We start from the raw sequence: 23,344 nt of genomic DNA on the forward strand, positions 1-23,344 counted from the left end.
TAAGGAAAATAGAATGGAGGCAGGTGATTTATTGGTGAAGTGATTTATTCAAGGTCTATTACCAAGAAAATAGAAAATAATGAGAGGTCAGGTCTCCTACCCACTAGGCAAAAGCCCCCTGCATGCTCACTCATGCGCGCTCTCTCTCTCTCTCTCTCTCTCTCTCTCTCTCTCTCTCTCTCTCTCAAATTAGTAATTAGAGACTAATTTAGGATAATTCAGGTCATGGGGGAATATTCTAGGATCAGGCAGAGAATTGTACTAGATAAAACTGAGATGCTTCTGCAATTCTTATAGATGTCTATGTTATCATTTAACTAGGTTGTCCTGGAAAACAAATATTGTTTCTAAGTAAAAATGTTCTTCAAGTTCTAAACAACCGACCTGACAATTTGAAAACTACTTAAGTTAGCGATCCTGCTCCCTCTCAAAGCGGAACTCCTGCACCAGTTTGTTTCTCTTTGGATAGGAGTCATACAAAGAATCAAAGTTACCAGTGCTCTCAGTGTCACACATCTGTTATCCCTGCTACAGAAGCTGGGATTGGTGGTTAGTTTGAGTTGGGGAAGTTGTAACTGTTTTAGTGATCAAATGGATCAGATTTATGTAGTAATAGCAATTAATTCAGAGAGACTCTGGGAGCAAAGGATTACCAAGTAACCCAACAAGGAGTAAAACAGTCCAGATTCGAAAAACAGAATAGGTCAAAGCAACTGAATCAATAGCATTGGAAATTAGGTTCATGAATGGCTGCTGTCCTTTAATCTAGGGAAAATATGCTCTAATCTAAAAAAGAAAAGAAAAGAATAATTTTCAGAGGTAATACCCTAAAGAAAGAAGCTAGATATCCCAGAACTTCAAAGTCAGCATCCCTTTGCCCCACTGGATAAAAAATTCATGATCTAGAAAACTACATCCCTTGGAAAGTGTAAAGGCACTATTTCCAGCCAAGATTTGCTAGGTTTCTATGATACATGGAACTGTCTATTGAAAGGGGGTTTTCAGGGATTCATTCTACAGAGTTGAATAAATCATTGTCTCCTGACAACTCTGCTCATGAAATAACCATGCTGGTTCCCATGAAGGAGAAAGGGATCCTGTGGGTCATTGGAGCCATAGGGTCAAGGGAGAAGGTCAGGACCCACTTGCTAAAGAACATAGAAGCTCTAAGTAGTTACTCAGCCCTTAGCTTAGTAATGATCCTCCTCCTTAAATCTCACATAGCATTGAAATAAGGGATACTTGGTTAATCATGTTTTAGAGAAATGGTTTCTGAGATAACTTCTAACCATAAGACTCTGTGAGTCTATAATCTCATGTTTTGTATATCTCTACTATAATTTTAAAATATTGTATATTATATTTATCTTTCTTGGTGCCTCAGAACCAAAGGATCTTAGAGTTGGAAGGGATTTCAGTTCAATCAATTCTTGAAAGGAATCCCTTCTTACAACACATATCATCCAATTTCTAACTAAAGATCTCCAAAGAAGAGGAATGTAATATCTCCTAAGGCAGCTCATTCTCATTTGGACAGTTCAAATTATTGACTTATCAGTTGTTTTATTCAGTCATTTATCAGTCATGAGAGACTTTATTACTTCATTTGGGGTTTTTAAGATACCGACTTGGTTTGTCATTTCCTTCTCCAATTTATTTTGCAGATGAGGAAACAGAGGCAAACAGGATTAAGTGACTTGTGCAGGGTCACATAGATAGTCTCTGAGGCCAGATTTTAAAAAAAGACATTGATACTTCCTTATTTCCTGAAGTTCTTTCTCTCAATAGAGTCCAAATCATATTACCTTTTTGTGTCTTCTTGTACTATGTTTGAAAACCAATAATGCTCATCCTGATCTTATTCAGGCAAATTCCTAGGTTCCCCTTCTCATGTACTTCTGGAGTTAACTTTTTAAACTCAAAAACATTTAGTCTATCATTGAATTTCATATTAGATTCAACCTAGGATTTGACTGTATTATCTAGGGTGTTCACTCTCCCTGCTGCATTTTATCTGCAAATTTGATAAGCATGCCATCTATGCTTTTATCCAAGTCAATGATCTAAAAATAAACAGCATAGAACCAAGTGCAGATCCCTGGGGCACTCCACTGGAAACCTCCTGCCAAGATGAAATTGAAAGATTAACAATCACTTGTTAAGTCTGGTCATTCAACCAATTCTAAATGCATCTAACTATTTTATTTTCTATCACATAGCTCTCCATCTTTTCCACAAGAACACTATGACATACTTTAACAATAGCAACCAGGATTTATTCAGCAATGTAAGGCTTACAGAGTACTTCACATGTTAACTCATTTCATCCTTTTATCAAGTGATTTGCTAAACTCTAGGTATAACAACATTCTGGTTTGGCAACTGTTTAAAAAAAAAAGCAAATATCTTTCTATATTGGGCTTTATGAGCTTAGTAAGGATATTTCCTTAATTGAATTTTTTACCTCCTCCTGCTAAATACTCTGCCTATAGCAGGTGATTACTAAATGTTAACTGATTTGCCAAATAAGGTTTTAAAATATTCCCTCAGCCTATAATTGGTTTGATGAAGTGAACGGATTGGTTTCAGAATACAGAGACCTTGGTCCTAGTCCTGGAGATTTGTGACTATTCATTACAGATATCCTGGCTTTGAAATTGCTTTCCAATCATTTCTTAAACCTAAAAGAATAAGTTCAATAAGAATAATCTATCTAGAAAAGGAAGTAGTGATCACAAAGAGTCAGCATAGCTTCATCAAGAATATCTCATACTAGATTAGCCACATTTGCTTTAGGGGAAAGGATAAATTGTTCAGTCAAAATACTGTTGGCATAATTTACCTAAATCTTAACCAAGTCTTTGACAAAGTAGCTCAAGCTATTTTTATGAAGGGGAAAAAAGACCACAAAATCATAGATCTCAAGATGCAAGAGAGTTTATCAGTCATCTATTTCAGTAGCCTCATTTTACAGATGAGGAAATTAAAGGGTGACTCAGGTAATAAGTTAGCTTCTTAAGTGGAGGAGATGAATCCAAGTCTTTCAAAACCCAATCATAGTTATCTACTACTTTATGATGGACTAAATAATAGCAGTCTGGTGAGTTTAGAATTGTTGAAGGGTCATACTTAAAGCATAATCATGAATGGTTCATCATCAGCTTGTAAGGACTTTTCTAGCAGATTTGTCCTTGGCCCTGTGCTATAATAATTTTATCAATGACTTACATAAAGGCATAGATAAATGGCATGGTTATCAAATTTTCAGATGGCACAGATTTGGGAAGGATAACCAGCATGTTGGATGACAGAGTCAGGATTCAAAAATTTCTTGACAGGCTAGAACAGCCGGCCAAATCTAATAATATGAAATGTAATGAGATATATGTAAAATCTTATGCTTGGATTCAAAAAAGCAACTTCACAAGTACAAGATGGGAGAGGCATAGATAGACATCAGATTGTCAAAAAAAAGAGCTAGATTATTTTAGTGAACTGCAAATACAATATGAAGCAACAGTATGCTGAAATAGTTCCCCTTCCCCCACCAAAAAAAGTCAATGTGGCCATCAGCTGCATTGTAAGCAGCAAAGTGTCCAAAATAAGAGAGTTCCACTGCAGCACAACTGGAAAGCTGGAGTCAATTCCAGGTGCTTCATTTAGGAAGGACATTTACAAACTTGAGAATAATATCTAAAGGCTGATAAGAAAAATGGTAAAGAGTCTTAAAATTGTGCTATATGAGAATAGATAGAAGGAACCAAGATTACATAAACCTGGGAAAGAAAAGACTGAGGGGAGATATAATTGTGGTCTTTAAGTATTTGAGGGCATATTATATGGAAAGAGGATTAAACTGCATTTGTCTGTCCTTAGTGGGTAGAATGAGAAGTTCATGAAAGTTTCAATGAGGCAAATATAAGCTTGATGCACAGAATACCTCACCATCAAACCATCATGGGTTTCCACTCCATGGAGTTACTCAATATGCCATAGACGACCACTCATTGAGCACATTGTAGAAAGGAACTCTGATCTGAAAAACAAATGGCTATGTAAGAAAGGCCCTTCCATTTTGGGATCAGAGAGTCTGAGTTGGAATCTGGCTCTTCCACTAATTACCTAGGAAGCATAGGGCAAGTCACTGAAATTTTATGAGCATGGGTTTCCTCCTCTGTAAGGTTAGGGGGTGAATTTGATTTCTTCTAAGATGTTTTTGAGCTCTAAATCTATGATTGCATGACCAAATGGATTCTCAAGTGATATTGAATTCTTAGATTGTATACAATCTATGAGATTGAGGAAAAAGGACTAGATTGCTGAACTAGAAAATTGTCCTAATTCCTTTGATCTGTAACTGGTTATATGCCTTGCAAAGTCACTTCATATCCTTCTCTGTTTCTTCAAATACCAAAAAAAAGTTCATAATCCTTGACAGGTCCATTTATCTGGGTTGTTTGTGTGAAGTTCAAAAGAGCTAATGAATGTTACACATTCTAAATTTTAAAGCATTATATAAATTGAAATGAGTATTATTATGATACAATATCCAGATCTGCATTTTTCTTTCAATCAACAAGGTCTGCAATGAAGAAGACTTGTCAATACATTTCTGCCATAATTCCCAGGAATGTCATTTGGGAATAAGTAAAAACCAAGCTCTGAGTTCTTGTACTCCATCATCCCCAGTTATGGGCCTTGAGGATCAAGGTCATGGAATGGAGTTTGCATTGGGTTTATAAGTAGAAGACCTGAGTTCCCTTCCTACCTCCAAACATTGCTAGCTATGTACACTTGGACAAATCACTTAAACTCTCTGAGCTTTAGTGTCTTCATCTAACAAAATGGGGAAATAATACTTGTGCTCACAGGGGGTGGGTAGTGAGGAAACTGCTTTGAAAGGTGCTAGGGAGGTTATTATTGGCGGTGGTGATGGTGGTATTGTTGTTGCTATTGTTAGAAGCCAGTAAATCTATGACAACACGGTGATTTTCAGAGTTGCATTTTGGGAGATGGACAAGGGAGGAAACAATCCAATAAAAGACATTCTGCAAAAAAATCATTCTGCAAATACTGAAACATGGAAATGGGAAGCTAGTTTAAGCAGAGGAAGGAAAGAGGGAAAGTTGTTCTCTACCTCATGCCAACAAATCTCAGCTCAGCTCTAAGTAGGTACTGATCAAACACAAGCTCTGCTGCAGTTGTCTGCCTGCTGACTCATTACAGGAAAACAAGCAAAGCCTCTTGGGCTCTCCCGATGCTTCCCCCTGACTCAACACCTGGGCCTCAGAGTGTGGAGCACAAGGAGCTGTCCTTGTGCACTTGGTGCTGACAGACAGGGATCCGGGACCCAAGAGCAGAGATAAGGAGGTCTGGAGATCTTGGAAGTCAGCTAAAAAGCAGCTCTGGGGTGGCCTTACATAGGCAGACTAGGTAGACTATGTAATATCTAGGTAGCAGTATTCACTGATGACTTGAAAAGTCCCCCTGCCTCAAAAGATATCCCTCAATATCCAACTCTGTTCCTGAAATCCCTATATGTTGATTGTCTTCTTCCTAGGGTTATATTTAAAAATGCAGATATACTTCAGGGAGGGAACATATTAAGCCACTGACTCTTTAGTGTCAATTTGAATTATGCTATCAACTTTCAGACACAAGAAGCTGGGAAGGTTTCCAAAGCAGACACAGTTAGTTGGTGATAGAGTTGTGACAGGGAATTTGAAGGGGTCCAACAACAAACTTCAGCTTTTACATAGTTTTGCCAATGACTAGCCCTCAGGCTGAAAGAGATCCCTTCAATAACTGAATTCATCATCTTGATACAGGTCAGAAATTCAGAGACATGAAGATAGAGAAAATATCATGCCCTCAGAACCAGAAATCAGATCAGATATAATAATGTCAGAAGCTGAGGATGGACAGGAAGGCTAGGGAAGGTGTAAATGATATTCTTCCTCAATGCTGTCCTCACTTTTGGAAGAAGCATAAGCTTGTGAGCAAGACAAGTAGCCTTCCTTCCTCCCCCAGAAAGGTAAGTCCTAGGAGAGACCTCTGTATCAAGGAAGAATCTCCAGCAGATATATCTCTGACACTGCCATTTTCTACTATTCATTCACTTTTTTTTCAAAGTGGAAACTCACTGCCCTTGATCCTCAATGCCTACTGATTATGACTAACACAGAGACCTCCCTGAAGTGTTGCATAGATACAACTTGTCATTGTTTCGATAGGATCAAACAATCCACACTCTTACCCAATAAAAGGGATGGGAGAACAAGGAGAAGTCAAAAGAAATGAGAAAAATGAAAAAGAACAAAAAAGACAAGGCAGGTTACTTCCAACTTGGAAGATAATGTTTTTTTTTCTCCTAGCAATATGAAATTGGGTTAGTTTCCTGGGGAAAGTGCCTTCTCCCAAAGTTTGTCCTTCATTTTCTTTTTTTTCTTTTTTTCTTTTTTTTGTCCTTCATTTTCTTTTTTTTCTTTTTCTTTTTTCTTTTGCAAGGCAATGGGGTTAAGTGGCTTGCCCAAGGCCACACAGTTAAGTAATTATTAAGTGCCTGAGACCAGATTTGAACCCAGGTACTCCTGACTCCAGGGCCGGTGCTTTATCCACTGTGCCACCTAGCTGCCCCCCCATCCTTCATTTTCAAAGAAGATCATCAAGGAGGTGATACCATGACAACTTGGATTTGGGGGGGGGGGGGCTGTGCTAGCTCACCAGTCTCATTTTCTCCTCCAGAGTCATCTGGGTTCAGTGGCCAGATATAAATCAGGATCATTGGAGATGACCCTATATGCTGAGACAATCAGGATTAAATGACTTGCCCAAGGTCACACATCTAGTGACAAGTGTCAGAGGCTGGATTCTCAGTCCTGTCCTCCTAACTCCAAGTCAGTGCTCCATCCACTGCTCCACTTAGCTGCACCTCTCTCCCACAACATCTTGTGCATAAACGACCTCTTAACTTTTCCATATCTGTCCCACAAAATTTGTATTCTCCAAGTACTCTTAGCTCAACTGTCAACTAAGTAAAAAAGCAATACAACAAAATGAGTTCATTTTCTAAGGTATAAAAATGTTGGAAGGTCTCCTTCCTCTGTTCTCTTTCTATAGAGTAATTAGAAGTAGGTTAAACCACAAGAATCACTATTTATCCATTCATTCAATCAGCATTTATCAAAGAACTGTACTAGGTACTCAATACTGAGCCCTGGGAACATCATAACAAAAGATACAACAATCTCTGATCATGAAGTCCATTGATGGGGGAGAGGGGAATAGGTACACAAATAAAAAAAATACAAAAGGAAACACAGACAAGTAAATACAACTACAGATAAAAAAATACTAAGTAATTTTGTGAGGAGGGAACTACTAACTAATCAGATAAATCTGGCAAGAAGCAGGAAACTGAACAGAGCCTTGAAGGAAGTAGGGATTTTTTTTTAGGTTTTTGCAAGGCAAATGGGTTTACATGGCTTGCCCAAGGCCACACAGCTAGGTAATCATTAAGTGTCTGAGACTGGATTTGAACCCAGGTCCTCCTGACTCCAGGGCCGGTGCTTTATCCACTGTGCCACCTAGCTGCCCCAAGGAAGTAGGGATTTAAAAAGTGGAGGAAAAGTATCTTCTAGGAATAGGTGACATCCAATACAATGGTATCGAAAATAGAAAGTAGACATACTTAACTGGAATGTTAAGTGTTTAAAGGAAAATAATGTGCAATAAACCTAGATGGCCAGGTTGACATTAATTCTTTGGAATGTTCAACAGTGGAGTTTGTATTTGATTCTAAAGGCAATTAGCAGACTGCTAAGCAATGGAACAAAGTAAAGATATTTTATGTTAACAGAGCAACACTGGTTGAGAGGGGAGCAAAAAAAAAATCTCATGTGGGTGTCTTTGCATGAAGGCCACCTTCTATAGAGCTCATTAGCACCACCTTATAGCCTTGTTCCTCAAAAGTTCTCTGGCTGCCTGCCTCCCATTCCTATTCACTCTGGGTTCAGTTAGAATGTCTCTCTCAGCCAAAAACATTCAGTCTGGATGAACAGGATAAGAGATGAAGGGTGGTTCTTTATTTTTGTTACCATTCATATTTAACCACACATCCTAATTCCTTCAAGATCTTATGCCTGTGATTGGTTTCCCATCAGTACAGCCAGTCATGCTCAGCTAAGCATCACCAAGGTATCAATTGCCTAGATGCTGGGGCATCACAGCTCCAACTGTTCAATCCAGGAGAACCTCTTTGGCTTCATTTCTAGGAGCATTGAGAATAACTGCTCTTTGAAAGAAAGCTGTCTTCCAATGAAGGCTTTCTTCTAGCCAGAATGTGTCGTGAAAATAAGAATTGGCTGACATAAATCACATCCATTTGGGCCCTGTTTATTTTTCACTCAACAATTTCTCTGCCACCAGCTCCAAACCTCCCTTCCATGGTGTGGCCATTTCCCTGACTCAGCACCATTCTCTATCGGCCATTTGCAAAGGATGAATAAAATCCAAACAGCACCTTGAACAGATGGTGCAATTTCTAAAAATAACACAGAACAACACTCCCAATTTCAGCTGAACCCATATACAAATCCTGGTGACAGAAGGGAGGGGGAACACTAGCTGAGTTCACCAGCCATCTGCAGAGGGACAGATGCTAATTCAGCATTCCCCAGGGAAGAGACAAACAGGGGGCCAGCCAGGTCCATTCAGGGACTGTTTAGAGCTGTTAAACCTAATGCAAAAAATTCTTGTCTAAGACCAGAGGAAAGAAAAAGAGAATAAAACAGGGCCCCAAGCATGTTTCCTACTATTCCTCCACTTGACTTGAGCAAATTAGGTCTGACTGTTCCCAAAAGAAGTCTTGGACTATCTCTACCTTGGCCTTCAGAATTTCTCTGCCTACAACATCTTACCTCAATCAAAACCTTAGTTATCCTTCAAAGCTAAAGTCAAATACCATCTCTTCTATAAAACTCTGTTTGCCTACCCCCAAGATAACAGGGAACTTGCCCCTCTGAATTCTGTGTAGGACTAAATTCCACATTAAGAATGCTATTCTTATGTCGAATTTAAGTATGTGTGAGCCTACTGTGGAGAAAAAGGAAAAGGATCAATATAAGAGGGAGGGGAGGAGGAATAAATAGACAAAAGTAAATAAATAATTATTATTATTATTATGGTGAATGTCAGGGTATATAGCAGAGCCTTGACTTGCTTAAGAGAAGAGCCATCGACAGCCAGTCACTAAACCCCTGACCGTGATGCTAAGAAAGATGACAGAACATAGCAAAGGATGCTGACCATGGTGCTGATAGCTGGTTCCTCACCATCAGTGCCATAGTAGGTATTTATAAATGCCTACTAAGTTAAAGAAACTGTATCAGATTTAGAATACATAGACAAAAAAAAAATAAAGAAACATGCCCTAATCGAGCTTGCACTGTATCAGATACATTCTATTCCATCAACTACCAGGTGCTTTAATGGGTGCAGTGACACAGATAAATAAACCAACCACCCCTAAAACCACAACATTGCTGAGAAGGTCACTAAGACAGAATAGAGGCAGACAATCCTGTCTAAACCTGGGACAGACAATCAAAAGAATGAGTGTAGAAAGACAGTGTATTACTGGGGAGTCAATGAGGCATGGAAAGAAGGGACTTGATAAACTGAAAAGCATTTTGTCCATATCATCTTCATCATCATCATCATCATCATCACCACCATCATTTGAAGAGCAGAAATTCTTAACCTTTGTGTGCCATGGACTCCCTGGGCACTCTACTATGGACACATTCTCAGGGAAAAAGTTCCTAAATAAACATAAAATATATAGAATTACAAAGGAAGAAAAAGGGAGGACCCCCTCCCATTGACTCTCCTGTAAGACTCCTGTGCTTTATTTGAGGTTCAGCATAATTGCTTCTAAAGGAGTCTTCCTTGTTCCACCAATGTGTATTCTGCCTCCTCAAATTACATTTAGACATTTCCATTGCATCCCACAGTAGGATGCAAGCTCTGTGAGAACAGGGACCATTTTTATCCTTATATTTATGTTCACAGGGCCTTGGAGAGCTAGGTGGCACTTTGGATAGAGCACTGTCCTTTAAGTCAGGAGTACAGGAGCTTGAATCCTGCTACAGACACTGACACTTAATAGTTGTGTGACCTTTAGCAAGTCACTTAACCCTGACTGTCTCACATCCAGGGCCATCTTCAGTCATCCTGATTCATAGTTGGCCATTGGACCCAGATAACTCTTTTTTTTTTGTTTAGGTTTTCGCTAGGCAATGGGGTTAAGTGGCTTGCCCAAGGCCACACAGCTAGGAAATTATTAAGTGTCTGAGATCGGATTTGAACCCAGGTACTCCTGACTCCAGGGCCAGTGCTTTATCCACTGCCCCACCAAGCCTCCCCTGACCCAGATAACTCTTGAGGAGAAAGTGAGGCTGGTGACTTAGCACAGCCCCCCACCCACCACTCAAATCCAAATCTAATTCATATACTTGTCATGGCATCACTTCCCTGATGTCATGGTCCTCTTTGAGAGAATGAAGGGGGAAAAAAATCATACCTACTAGGTACATACAAATACCTCTGGATGTGAAAGGGGAATCTGTTTCAGGATTCAGAGCCTTAATGAACTTGCTTCCAATGACTGCCCTATGCTATTACAAGAACTGTCCATGACCTAGCTTAACTATGTTGTGTCTCCTGGGTACCCAGAAGGAGGAAATACTTTTGTAGGGCCTTGATTATTCTGCATGGACTATTATGGAACTGTTCGTGTACTGTTCAAGGGAACCAGAGTCTGATTCTCAATCTAAGTCAACAGCAGGTCACTTGCCTAAAATGAAAGTTGGCTCACATTCAAGTCACTCCCAGAACTTGTCTGTTTAAGAGACAACATTCCCAAGCCCTGCCCTCATCGGCCAAGAGGTTAGTAGTAGAGGTTGGGGGTGGGCGGGAGAGGAAGGAGCAACAGCTGTCACAATAAGAAGCCCTGTTTGGCTGGAATAGAGCTTTGCCTTGTATAAAAGAGAGCAGCACTCACTTATTCAGGAAGAAGCACAATGTTTTGGGAAGAGTCCTGAATTTGGAGACCCAAGTCTCAGCTCTGCTACTGACTGTGAAATGCAGCTTGTTAAGGTAGGAAAAAAAAGTCAGATTGTGAATTGGAGGATCTGAAGCCAGATACTAGAAGTGCCCAAATAATCTTGCCCAATTGGTTTAACCTCTTTGGGTTTCAGTCTGCTCCCCTACAAATTGAAGGAATTAGAAAAGACATCTTAAAGCCCCATCCATGACTATTAGATCCAAAGATTTTGTTTCTATGAAATTCTATGAAATTATAATTTTGAAGGAGGAACAAAGTAGAGTGAATGAAGTGACAAGACCCAAGTTCAAGTCCTGCCTCTCCAACTATTGTAACCACAAGGCTAGACACTGTCAAGCAGTCTGCAATCTGCACTGACAGAGAGGTTATACTCTTGTAAAATTTCCTTCATTCATGAAAACCACAGGTCCAGATCAATATACAAAACCCAAATAACTTATACTATTGATACTACCTACTTCCTAGGATTAGCATGAAACTACCACTTTGTCAACCACAAAAAACTATCTAAATGTGCATTATTTTCATAAAAGCTAAACTAATAGAACTAAATCAAACTCGACTAGATCTTGAACAGGTGATATCTTGTCAAAACTTTGTATGGCATCTAGAGGTGCGTGAATAGGGCACAACACCTGGAGTCAGGGAGATCTGAGTTCAAATCTGGTCTGATATTACTATATATTAAAAGGAACAAAGTCAGGAGACTAAATAAAATTCTGCCTTTGACACTTAACCTTCTATGCAACTCCATGCGAGTCACTTAATCTCTCTGAACTCAGTTTCCTCATCTTTAAAATGAAGGGATTCGATTAGGAGCTGCTAGGTGGCATAGCAGATTGAATACTGGGTCTGGAGTCAGGAAGACCTGAGTTCAAATCTAGCTTCAGATACTAACCATGTGACACTAGACAAGTCACTTCACTCTATTTGCAGTCTCCTCATGTGTAAAATGAACTGGAGAAAGAAATGGAAACTCCAATATCTTTGCCAAGAAAATCCCAAAAGAGGTCACAATGAGTTGGATATGAGTGAACACTTTGCCTAGAACAGTACTTTGGAGGTTTGATAAATATGTGATGCATTGATTGTCCCTCACCCACTCAAGAGCATACCTAGTCCATCTCAGAAATGTGGAGGTGACTCATGCTCTGAATGACATGCAGAGAAAGAAATTATATCCAATTACATCCATCTTCTACAGCAACTCTCCTGAGGGTTCAAGGCCAGGGCAAATCACAGTATCTCTAACTCCACTGTGTTTATTATGGGAAATTAAGCTAAAATGGGTATCAAATGTCATCTTCAAGAAGAAAAGATATTACAAAAGGACAACTAATGACCTGATGGGTGTGTTTGGGGATGGGGAGAGCCAGTTAATCAGCCAATCAAGCATTTATTATATATTTATTATATATAATATTATATATTATATTATATATAAATTCTGGGGGAAAAAGAAAGGTAAAAGGAGCCTCTATCCCAAAGGAGCTCACATTCTATTTTAGGAGACAGCATGAAAATAACTACCATGTATATATAAGATATGCATATGCATGTATATACACATACAGAAATACATACAAACATATGTGTTTACCTACATACATATAGTACAGTTCAAGAAAGGCACTGAGGATGGGATTAAGGAAATAAGAAAGGCCTCCTGTACAGGTGGGATTTGAACTGAGACTGGAAGAAGCCAGAGGGGCAGCTATATAGTACAGCGGTTAAAGCATTGGCCTTGGTGTCAAGAAGACAGGAGTTCAAATCTGACCTCAGGCACTTGATATGCACTAGCTGTGTGACCTTGGAAAAGTCACTTAACCCTGATTGCCTCTCACTCAGGACCTTCTTCAGTCATTCTGATTCATATCTGGCCACTGGACCCAGATGACTCTGGAAGAGAAAGTGAGGCTGGTGACTTAGCACAGACCTCCTCACTCAAATCCAATTCATGTGCTTGTCATGGCATCACCTGTTGTCATAGTCATCTTTGAGAACAAGGGACAAACAACATCATCATTATCAGGGGGACAGACAGAAGCCAGAGAAACCATGCAGTCAATGTGAAGAGAAAGAGTGCATTCCAAAGAGACCATATAGTCAATGGTAGTCTTATAGCTTTATCTCTGTGAAAGCATGAGCCTTCCAGGATAACTAGCAGACACACACACATATACATACATACATACATACATACACACACACACACACACACACATATATATGTAGAGAGAGAGAAAGAGGGATAAAGATAGATAGATATAGATATAATATAGAGATAGAGATAGATATAGATGAGAGAGAGAGAGAGAGAGAGAGAGAGAGAGAGAGAGAGAGAGAGAGAGAGAGAGAGAGAGAGATGAACTCTGGGTCTTTTTGTCCCCACCAATAACATCTGGATGAGCTCCATTGTTCATCACCAACATCTCCTACCCCAGATGTCTCCCTGAATCACTGCCCAATCATTTGCAGTTTGGGGTCCATGGAAACTCCCTTAATTTGTCATTAACTAGGAACAACTCTACTTCCAGATTTAGAGTCTAAAGGGACCACAAGATAATCTATTCTGGTTGTCCTCTTTTATACATAAGGACATTGACAACCAGGAGACAAATTGGAGTGCTATATTTTGAGACAGATGACCTGGGTTCAAATCTCAGTTCTAAAAGTCTCAGTTTTTTCACTAGTAAAATAAAATATTTGGGCTATATGACTCTGAAGATGGCTTTCAAGTCTTAGAATCATAGAATCTATGGTTCTAGACTGAACTGCCCAAAGTCATCATGTAAGTAACCTAGCCAGCATAGAAACAAGGTCTTCCAGTTCTTTATACTAAACTTTACACAGCTGAACTCTTGGCAAAGTTCAGTGCATCACCTAACTCACACCTTGCTAGAGTCATTTTTTTCATACTGTCATAGACCATCTTAACAAGAAAAATAACTGCAACAATCACTTAAATGGGATCATGGGAACTTATCTCTTCCAAAGGTCATCAGAATTTCAACTAAGACGATAAGAAAAGGACAATATTTTATTTAAAAATATTAATAAAATTAATTTTCTTTTAATTTAAGATTTAAAAATGTTTCAAGAAGCAATGATCAGGATGGGGTGATATTTGAAGCTCAGTGAGAAGGGTCTTCCTGATGCCTCTAAAATCACCCCCCCCCAAAAAAAAACACCACCATCCACCTAGTTTTTAAAACCAGGTTAACTATCTTATACCAGAACCACACAGAATCTCCTGTTAGTGATAATCAGTAGGAATAAATGCCTCTCTTCCCACCTCCAGAAAATGGGTTGAACAAGAGATCAAATCATATAATAATTTAGGGTTCAAGTCCTCTGAGCAATAAGGGGAAGACTGATGTTCCTATATAGCCTCAGGCTTCAAAGCAGAAGTAAAGATGTAAACAAGTCCAGGCCCTGCTGGGTTTCCCAACTGCTGTGACCTAGAAAAGTTTGCTATTCCTGGCCCCAGCCTCCCCTAGGCAGAGAGTGCCAAAGGTGCAAGGTGATAGCAGGATAATACTTTTGCAAAGCTCAACATAAAAGCAAAGCTCAGAAGAAGACTTGGTCCTTTAATTATTCTATTTCTTGGCTTCTCTTGCTGGATGCCCCTCTTCCAGGTCTAAAATCCATGGGGAACTGGAACAGAGATCCCTAGATCAATTTGCTTTCTCATATTTTCCCCTTAAGGGTGAACTAAAGGCTGATCCATCCGTGGCCTCTGAAAAAAAATATCTATATAAATAGAAGAGGTAATTCTAGAACTCTTATAAAAATCTTGTTTTGTTTTTTCTGTTGTATAAGAGAAAAGCAAGAAATTGAATACACTGAGGCATAAACAGAAAGACTATGGAAGAATATATTGTTGGACATGAACAATGTGGATATTTGTTTTATTTAATTATGCATATTTGTTACAAAGGTATTGTTGGCATTGTCCTTTTTTCTTTTAAATTGGGGAGGACTTAGTAGAGGAGAATAAATGTGTAATTGAAAAATAAAATTAAAATATACCATCAGGGAAAAATGTATTTTAGTTTGAAAAGTGGAGTCAGAGAAGCTAGGAAGCTTCCAAGAACAGTGTACAACTACAAAGCAAAAGAACTAGGTTCTAATCTGAAACTGCCACTAACAAGTTTTGTGACATTGAATAAAGTACTTTCATTCTCTGAGATTTGGAGACTTTTATTTCTTTTTTTTTTTTTTTTAGGTTTTTGCAAGGCAAATGGGGTTAAGTGGCTTGCCCAAGGCCACACAGCTAGGTAATTATTAAGTGTCTGAGATCGGATTTGAACCCAGGTACTCCTGACTCCAAGGCTGGTGCTTTATCCACTGTGCCACCTAGCCACCCCTGAGACTATGTTAGAGTATCTCAGAGCTTCCTTCCAGAGTTAAAAGTCTATGGTACTATAGACTAAATAAAGAGGATGGCAGAAAGAACCTGGATGTTTGAGGAATGATGCAGGAGAGGGGATGGAACATGGGAGTATACCAGCAAAGGAAAGAGGGATATCTCTGTGCAAGGAAGGAGGAAAGAAGTGCATCAGGAAGGGCTAGAGAGATCCTGATGAGCCAAAGGGAAGAAGGAAGAAAAATATCAATAGGGCTATATGCCTAAATCTATAAGGAAGGGCATTCATATGGATCTGCATTGGATTTTGTAGGAAGTGGATTATGTATCCACTGGTGGGAAGTCCCAGGTATAGAAGAAGCCTAGTGAGCAGTTAGGCTAGTCCTGATGAAAGGCCCAGAGTCTTGAAAAGGAAGACCTTGAACAACTCAGTCAAATTTACAGCTTCTCTAAACCTTCACATTCAAATCTTAATAAAACAGCCTCAGGCTAATGAGTTGTACATTCAGAATAAAGCCCATTAATCAAAGGAGTATTAAAAACAACCAACCATAAATAAAGAGAATGGAGGTAGATCATTGGATAGGAGGCTGGAGATTTGGCTTCTAATCCTTGCTTTAAAATGAGGAAGTTATTTGATAACCCTAAAAAAAATTCCCTCTGCTTCTTCCCCAAAATGTAGGTATAAGACCAGATGAACTCTCAGGTCTATCTCTCTATGAACATTCTGGAAGTAAAATTCTTAAGTTTCTAGATAGGAATTTTTTTTTTATATTTTAATAGTCCATTAAAGTTTGCAAATTCCTTTATCTCCCAACAACTCTAGCATTCATTTTACAAATAGAGAAAATGAGACCCAGGGATGTTAAATGACTTGTCCATGGTCACACTGCTCTTAGGTGTTGAAATCTATATTTGAACCTAAGCCTTTTTTATTCCCAAACCAGAACTCTATTCACTATACTAGACTGACATTTGTCCTTCATTCTCAAAGACTATGATAACAAATGCTATGACAACAAATGAATTGTATTTGAGTGAGGGAGTGCTGTGCTAAGTCACTAGCCTCACTTTCTCCTCCAGAGCCACCTGGGTCCAGTCCCTAGATATGTTATCAAGACAACCAGGGATGGATGCGAATGCAATCAGGTTAAGTGACTTATCCAAGGTCACACAGTAAGCATCAAGTGTCTGAGACCACATTTGAACTCAGATGCTCATGACCATGAGATCAGTGTTCTATGCACTGTGGGTATACTCCATATGGCAGGGGAGTCTCCAGTTTCCTACCTCACATGCAACATAATGAACTTGAGAGAAACTTTTCCAAAGACAGACCTTGAGAATATGTTCCTGAATTTATGAAGAACATCAAGGAAGAAAGGTAAAATGTCACTAGATGATGAAAAACCAGTGGAATTTTTGTGGTCAAAAATCTTCTACTTTAAGCATGAAGAGATGGATAGGGGATTCTAATAGGAACCAGAATAATAAGCCAAGTTTGGGGAAAAGGGAAACAATCCAGGAAGATGGAAAATTAGTCAGGTGATAGCAAAGAAAAATTCTAAATATCCTCAAAGTCCTTTCCTGCTTCACAATTCAGTCACCTAGATTGGTAGAATGTCTCTTCAAGGGGAGACAGGGAGAGAAGACTGAAGATACAGAGGAAGATAAAAGAACTGTTTCATAACCAAAAATGAGAGTGACAGTTTATAGTCCTTATAAATAGATAGTTAGATAGATAGATAGATAGATAGATAGATAGATAGATAGATAGATAGATGATAGATAAATGGATGGATGCATGGATGGATGGAGAGAGAGAGAGAGAGAGAGAGAAGATAGAGATGTCACTACATAATACTTACAAAATACAAAATATTTTCCTCACATATCAGCCTGTGAATTAGACAGTAAGTTAATATACCCATTTTATAGAAGAAGAAGAAGAATGATTACTGAATTTTACAAGGTACTCTAAGTTTTTCAAAATATGATATGCATAACTCTTTTGATCTTTCCAACATTCTTGGATACTACAAAAAAATTTAATAGGCCCTATGATTTCATTAATGTGGAAAACTCCATATATTAAATTTAGAAAAAATTTAGAAAAACAACCTTTATAGAATTTACTGACTTAGAGTACTTGGAGCACTGAGAGACTACATGACATGCCAAAAGATTGTCTCCACCTGTTGTGTAAATGAGGAATCCAAGAGTCATAGATTTTAAATGCTTGCCCTAGTCTCACAACTAATAAAGTGTCAGAACTAGGATTTAAATTCATATCTTCTAATTATAAGACTTGATCATTCTATGCCTCTCTAATCAAGAAGTATTCCAATCTAGAAGTATCTGCTGAACAAAGACTAAATTTTCAGAGCCTTTATTTTCCCTCTACAAAATAGAAATGATAATGTAAATACATCAACTTGTAAACCTTATCATCCTTGAAAACTGTGAGGATTTAGTTTGTCTCAAATCTATTGCAGAGAGCACAGAGCTCTGTAACCCACTGAGAAAGAGAATATTCAAGGTTCTAAACAGTGAATAGAAGTCAGAACAGAAAGAACTATTATGTCATTATAAGAGTAGAATATAAGCTCCTTGAGGGTAGGGCATGTTATTTTCTTTCTTTGTAATACTAGATTTGTAACCCTCTTATTTTCTTTCTCTGTGATCCATTATTTTTTTCTTTGTAAACATCTGTTTACCTGGAATTTGGTAGGCACTTAGCAAATACTTATTAAGTTGAATTGAAACACAACATATTTAAGTTCAACCTTCTTTTCAATGAAAGTAAGACCCTAATAAGCTCCTCAAAAAATAATTCATTCTAAGTATAGAAAAAAATCAAAGGCAGAAAATATGTGGTTTAGTAGTGGTGGTGGGTGGTAAAGAATGTTTGTGGTAATGATGGTTGGTAATGATGGTGACTGGTGGTAGTGGTAGTAGTGGTGGTAGTTGTTAGTGGTGGTGGTGGTGATAATGGTGGTAGAGTGATGGTGGCGGTGGTGGTGGTAGTGATGGTGGCAGTGGTGGCAGTGGTGATGGTTGGTGGTGGTGGTGGAGGTGGTAGAGGTCGAGATGGTAGAGGTAGTAGTGGTGGTGATGATGGTGGTGGGGATGACTGTGGTGGTGGCTATTGTTTATGTATCCACAGGTTCATTTGATATCTCAGGTACATAATAGGGGCTCCAAAATATGTTAAGGATGCATAAGTCATGAGCAGGGCAATGACAAAGGACTGAGGGACATTATTAGCAACTTTCTTCCCTCTTTTGGAGGTAGACATTAAGAAGATCCTCATTCATAAGTGACCCTTCAAAGTAGCAGCATAAGAACAAATGGCCACAGAGTCTCAGGACATGACTAAGTCTCACTGACAAACTAGGAATAGGTAAAACCCTGGGACCAGATGGTATCCACCTAAGAGATCGGAAGGAACTCAAGGGTGAAATGTTTTTGAACTGTTGGCCAAACTGTGTAACCTGTCTTTAGAAATGGCTATAGTGCCAAAGGACTAGGAAGCTGCCAAAGAGTATTCCTCTGGAGGAAAGGGGGTCTGTTGCTGGTCAATACTTTCTAGTGAGACTTATTTTGGTACCTTAAAGTTGAAAAATACACTCTACATTATTATCAAAAGAAGAAAAAAAAGTAAGAATCATTGGTCTTGCAAAGTTTAACTTATTGTCGAAGGCTTTCCAAGAGGAAATCTTGCCTAAAAATGCCATAGAATATAAATCCTGAAAAGTCAGGGATTGTGTGGGGTTTTTAAGTGTTGGATATGCAGTTCCAGTTCAGAAACATGCACGCAGTAGGGGCTTAGTAAATGTTTGTTGATCAGATTTGAACTCAGTGGATTATAGGCTTTTGTACTTGAAGAGACCTTAGCAGTACCCTCAAGAGCTATACAAATTCCCTCATTGGACAGGGGCCCAGAGAGGGGAAAGAATTTGGCCAAAATTACAATGTTAATGGGCAGCAGAAGCAAATAATCATATGGATAAGGAGAACTCTGTGAGTATCATTTCCAAAACACATTTAGCAAAATTCCTTCTAAAAGCTATTTTGGTCCAATTTCCTCATTTTTTTTTTTTTTTTGATAAGGAAACAGAGAAGACTAGAAAGCAAGTGTCCTGGCTCTCCATCCAAAGCTTTTTCCCTTGCAGTATTTTACCTTCTCCAAACAAGTTTAGCTTAATAAATTTATTAACTAAAAATATTGTGCTCCCATACTAAAGCAATATAAAAATGTCTAAAAGAACAGTTTAGCTAAATGGTGAAATAGAAAGAGCACTGAATGTTAGATTCATTAGACTTACTGGCTAAGTCACTTCTATTAATCTTATTGTCCTTGTCTGTAAAATTGAGAGGATTAGACTTAGATGGGTTGTGAGATCCTCCTAGCTCTAAAGGGATGAATCTGAAACTAAGAAATTACTGAAGAAGAGATCCCTAAGGGTTACAAAGCAAAACTCTGACATTGGAAGATGCGTCTCTAACTCTCAACCTGATACCAAAAAGGATAACCATATCTTGAAATAATCGATCCCTTGAGGCTCCATCAGAAACGAAACCTTGGGCTGGAGGATCAATGAAGTTGAAGGAAGGGGCTCCCTTTTTCTGCACTTATGTAAACTCGAAGGGATGCAGGAGATTGCCTAGAAAAGACTTACTGTGACAACCACCAGATCAGTTAGCAGCATGTGGCTCCAATTTCCCCCTCCCTGAGGCCGACCACATGCTACCAGCCTGTAAAAATATCCCAGGCTAATCTACCCCTTAAATCTTCACACCAGGTTTGGGGAGGGGGGAAAATCATTTTACACAGTCTTGACTTAGCTAAGCCCAGCCGAGATAAGCTCACTCCCTTTCTCCTCCACCAGTACAACTGAGACCAGACAAAAGGCAGCTTTCCCAAGCCTTTCCCCTTCTCTCTGAAGACAGGATAGATTACAAGTCCACTGCCACCCCAGGGAAAGCAGACACGAGTCCTGAGAGCTGCAGAGAGCTCCATAACACCCAAGGCTGCCGGGGCTATCGCCTTTTCGTTGCTAGGGAATGGATTAGGACATCCCTCACAGGCAAGGTTACAGTTTCACCAGAGTCACTGGCTCTTGGAGCAAATGAAAAAGTGCTGGGTCCGCGTCATAGAAAATGGCCAGCAGGGCTACCCAGAGAGATCTTCTCGACCCACCCCACCCCTTCTAAACAGTGCAAAACTGAGGGCCTTAAAGGTCAAGTGACTTTGTCAACCTCACACATTGAGTCAGTGGCAGTGCCAGGATAAGAAACCAAATCCCCTGATGATCATAGCTCAGAAACTGAATTAGAAGCAAAGACAGTAGAGGCAAGAAGGTACACGTGGACAGCAGCCCAAGCAACCTTTTGCCCCTTTCCAAAGTCTGGGAATACCTGTAGAGTAGTAGCTCTAAAATTTCCCATGTCCCCTTGCAGGAGGGAAGGACCACTGGGGAAAATGAAGAATGATGATAGAAGATAGTCAGACCCCCTTCCCTCTGTGGTCTGCCTAGCTGGAACCAATTTTCCATGGACTGAAGAGAAGGAGGCTGCTCAGCCAGAGTGCTGACCTTTCCCTGAGACCTTTGATTTCCCATCGCCTGGGATGTTGTTGTTTTTTTCTCCTCCTCATTCCCCCCTGCAACCTGAGCATCATCACTGCCAAGAGACACACAACCCCCCAGGTTACCATGGAGGCACCACATCCGATACTGACCTGAGGACGTGCTGAGGGGCCAAGCTTGGACAGAGGGCCGAAGGACTGTGCAACCAGGCAAAAGGCAAAATTATCCCGCCGAGCCCAATGCCCCGGCTTCTATTTATATTTCTGCTGAATTGAATCGCTGACCAAATCTGCAGATGGGTCCTGCTGAGAAACCCAACCTGGGCTTGAATACAGGCAACTGGGAACCAGTGGGATAGAGCCCGAAGGTGACTTCCCAACAAAGAAGTAACCAAAAATCAAAAGCAAAAATACTTACCCCTGTAGCAAAACTCAGCCTTAGCACCCAATCAGTAATATTTCATGAAGGTGCCAGGTTACAGTGCCCTGCTACTAGGAAGCAATAGCCAGATGGCAATGATAGGCCTGTTCCCCTCCACCCCTCAGCCACTGCACCTGCCCCACTTCTCCCCTTCACTATTGGGAACTGAGGGTGAGACTGGGCCCAGCCCAGGCTTGGGAAGGAGATGCATAACCAGGATCCTGGGAGGATGGGAAATTGCTCTTTGGTTCCAAAAGGAAGATAAAGATTCTCCCCACCACCACCACCACCTTGTTCCTCTGATAGGTTGCTTTCAGAGTAAGGCACGATGAAAAGAAGGTGAATACAAGTACATGAGTCAGAAAAGAAACAGAGAGATAAACAAGAAGCAGAGAAATAGAGACAAAGAGTCAAGAGAGGAAGAAAGAAAAATACAGAGACAGAGATAGAGAAACAAAGGCAGAAGCAATGAAGTAAGGAGCATGAAAGCTGCCAGAAAGGTTTAGGCAAAGGAATACAGGTGAGAGATGGAAGAACAGAAATACAAAATTTAAGAGAGTTATGTCTGGAATGGACTATAGATTCATTTAGTCCAATTCCCCCATTTTAGAGATAAGGAAACTGAATTATCCCCTGTAGGATTATCTCTTCTCCCCAAAACCTATGTGATGATGTAAGGAGATACTGATGATAGCTGGGGGGGGGGGTAGTTTTCCAGTATATTCAGTGGAGAAGAAGGGACTCCTGTAGGGAGAGTTCTGCATCACTTTTGTATTTGTATTCCTTGTATACCTTGCCAGGTATATAGTAGGAGTTTATTAAATGTTCACTAATTGATTCTGGGTCCTCTCTTCTAGTCTCACTGTCCTCAATTATAACTCAGAATGATTTAGCATTTTAGCCCAAGATTTTAAGTAGCAGACCAGGATTTTTGTTCTTACTATTCTACCAAGAAAAAGAGACAAAGACCCAGAGGAAGGCAGAGAAAGATAGAAAAGAAAAAAGGAAGAGATGGTAGGAAAAAAGACAGAAGATGGGAGATATGGGGGAGAGAGGCATAGAAGAAGGAAGGGGAAAGAGACAGGTGGATGAAAAGATCAGAGCCAGAGGCAGGGAAAAGAGGGAGAAGAATAGTTCCCTTTCCCAAATCTGATCCCATGCCTGGAACAAATATTCTCCATACTGGAAATCAAAACACTAAAGAGTGATCAAAACTTAGATATCTAGGTGGTGTCTTTATTCCTAGAGGTAGCAGGGTATGGTGAAAAAAATGCTAGATTGGGATCAGAAGATCTGGGCCCAAATTTCATATCTGATCCTTAAAAAGTGTGGGACCACCAGTTTGTTCCTCTGAGCTTTAGTTTCTTCATCAGCAAAATGGAAATAAAAGTAATGTGATTTTTTTCTGAGAAAGAACTTTATGAATCTAAAAGCACTCCAGATATATTCTAATGATTTCACTTATTAGAAGTAGCCTTATATTCATTATCAATTTTGTTTTTTGTCACAGATCCGGTGATTTCAATCACGTAGCTCTACCAAAGCAGGTCAGCTTTCTGTTCTGCAATTTCTAAGGTTTGAGAATTGTCTGGGAGCACTGAATGCTGATCTAACTTGTTCAGAGACAGATCTTGAAGCCAGGTCTTCCTGACTGAGGTTGCTTCTTTCTTCACTATGTCACACTGCCTCTTGTAATTAAAGATGGACAGAGTTAGAGATATATGATAGATAACATCACATTATACATTAAATTAGCTATTTGAAACTAATATGAATTGATTCCTGTGATGTGTGCTATAAAAGTAGAAAATTCCTGAGTTTAAGAACAAGAAAGAGACA

General features: G+C 39.5%; 1 protein-coding gene across 18 annotated transcripts in view; it reads right to left on the minus strand.

Moving 5' to 3' along the window:
- The window catches only part of ATP2B2 (ATPase plasma membrane Ca2+ transporting 2), a 681,398-nt gene that overhangs the window by 269,083 nt on the left and 388,971 nt on the right, over nucleotides 1-23,344 (minus strand). For 2 of the 18 annotated variants that reach the window (XM_074198579.1, XM_074198576.1), the window contains exon 1: nucleotides 21,238-21,531. The exons of the other annotated variants lie outside the window; for them this stretch is intronic. The gene's annotated coding sequence lies outside the window, so the exon portion shown is untranslated. Of the gene's footprint in view, nucleotides 1-21,237; nucleotides 21,532-23,344 lie in introns of those variants that run through there. 18 annotated transcript variants of the gene reach the window in all.

Source organism: Macrotis lagotis, chromosome 8, assembly GCF_037893015.1.
Source record: "Macrotis lagotis isolate mMagLag1 chromosome 8, bilby.v1.9.chrom.fasta, whole genome shotgun sequence".
In the NCBI taxonomy this organism is placed as follows: Eukaryota; Metazoa; Chordata; class Mammalia; order Peramelemorphia; family Peramelidae; genus Macrotis; species Macrotis lagotis.